This window comes from Neovison vison, chromosome X, assembly GCF_020171115.1.
Source record: "Neovison vison isolate M4711 chromosome X, ASM_NN_V1, whole genome shotgun sequence".
NCBI classification, from domain to species: domain Eukaryota; kingdom Metazoa; phylum Chordata; class Mammalia; order Carnivora; family Mustelidae; genus Neogale; species Neogale vison.
In genome coordinates this window covers 72498042-72500352 of record NC_058105.1, presented here as the reverse complement: position 1 = coordinate 72500352, position 2311 = coordinate 72498042, and positions in this window count along the sequence as shown.

Genomic DNA, 2311 nt, shown 5'->3' with positions numbered 1-2311 from the left:
TTGCACTGGGTTGCAACTTCTTTAAAATATCTACATCCCTAATTCAACTATGAGCGTTTCAAGGGTGGGGTCATGACTACCTAGTTCCCTTCAGTCTCCCACCTAGTACCCAGAATAGTATTTGGAACATAATCAATGAAAAGGCCTCTCAAATGCCTGAAAGATTTGTTCCTTGTCTCATAACCCTCTACTCCCTTCCCCCACAAGCTCTCACCACCAATACATCCAAACTGTACACTTGTGGCCTCAGAACTATACAGGGCTCCTCCTTGTCCCTGAAATATTCACCTGCATTCTTCCTAAGTGGAACGCCTTTCTACCCCCCACCCAAATCCTGATATTTCTTTAAGAACCAGCTCAAATTTTCACTCTTCCAGAAACCATTCATTCACCCACCTCAGCCCACCCTGAGTAGTGCTAATGATTCCCACCCATCTCATTTAGCCCTTGGCATACCCTCGTGTTAATCAGGGGAAAACCAAGACTCAGAGAAAGAAGGGACTCTCAAGGACACATGCTATGCTCAGTAGTAGAACTATTGCTTGAACCCAAGTCTCCAGCCCATGAATCCTCCCACTAGCCAACTTTCATGCTTTTCCTCCTATAGACTACAATTTCCTTTTAAGGCAGGACTGTGTCTTCCACCCCTTCATTTTTCTGGGCTTTCCTGGAGTGTTAAGAGAGCTCTAGAGTCAGACTGCCTGGGTTTCTGCCGTGGCTTCATCAGTTACCAGCTCTGGGGCCTTAGGCAACTTAACCACTCTAAACCTCAGCTTCCTCATACATAAATGAAGATAACACTAGTGCCTATCTCATAAGATTGTTGTGAAGATTAAATGAAATAATGCTTGTAAGGTACCTAGAGCAGTAACCTAATACCTAGTATATGCTCAATAAAGGCAATTTTCTTTATTGCTGTTAGTCTTAATATTAACACATTTTTACTGGTAATGGTTGATTAAAAATTTGAATGGGAGAGTTATTGGGAGTGGGAGGGAGTGAGGAACGGAAGTAGACAACAGGACCAGTCCGAGATTTGGTGGAATCCAAACAAGGTTAGTGGCGTGGCAGGACGTTTGTATGTCTGAGTTCCTAGTGCCATGTGACTCTGTAAAGGCCCAAGCACATGGTTCCATCCGGGCGGCGCAGCTTCCCTAACTCTCTCTCAGCTATTCTCAGCAGCCTGTAGGGGGAGCCAGGAAGCTAGGAAGGGGGAGAGGCTGCTGTAAATCTTACTAAGGGCAGAAACGACACCCTATCTCTACTACCCATCCTTAGCCCACCGTCTTGCCCCCTCCAGGGAGCTCTCTGAGCCCGGTCCTCTACGGCAGCCGAGCTGGGAGCTGTCCTTCAGCACCAGGGGCCGCCTTGGCCTCGGACAGGGCAGTGAGGGCGACTGCTGAGTTAGGGACACGGGACTGGTCCGATCCGCAGCCGGCTCCAGCATCGCCTAGTCACGGGGACGGAGGAGGCGACCAGGGAGGCAGCGAGACGATAAGGAGAAGCCTCCTGCCTCCTGCCACCAAGAATCACGCTCAGAAGTCCCCTAGCCCTCAGGGGGGAGCGAGAGGCCGCCCTGGGGAGGGCGGCGGGCGCCCAGGTGGGCGGGGGAGGGAGAGCTCCGGGGCCTGGGACTCAGCGTGTGGCGTGTGCACGCGGGGAGCGGGCGGATGAACGGAGGCGCTGAAGTGAATGGAGTTGGGGGTGGACTGGAAACATCCCCAAACAGCACCGGCTGCGGCCGGCGGGGGCTGCTGGCGGGGTGGGGGGAGGATTGGGGGGGGCGGCGAGTCCTGAGGCGCAGGCGCAGTCGGGGCCCCAGTCCCGTTCCCTCCTCCTCTCAGTGCCTCTTTCTCCGCCCCGCTCCCCCCCAAACACACTCGCACACGGGCTCTCAAGGTGTTCTCCGCACAGCGGAAGATGGCGACAGACTGAGGGGGCATGGCCAGCGGGAGCCACGGGGCCGTGCGGCTCGGCAGCGGCCACAGCGGTGCTAACGGGAGACGGAAGCGAGAGGCGCACTAAGTGAAGCCCCGTGTCGCCGTCCGGCGCCTGTGGCGCCGCCGGGAGCCAGGTGGCCCGCCCGAGCCGGAACTCCGGGAGCAGCAGGCTCGGAGCCGGAGCGGAGCCGGCCCGGGACCGGCCCGGGCGAAAGGCCAGAGCACGAGCGAAGCCCGAAGGGCCGGGCAGTGGGCCGGCCGGCGGGCCTAGGAGGGCGCGAGCGAAGCAGGGAGCGGCGCGGAGCAGGCAGCAGGCGGGCGGGCTGACTGGCGGGCGGGAGCGGCGCGGCGCGGGGCGAGCGAGCGGAGCG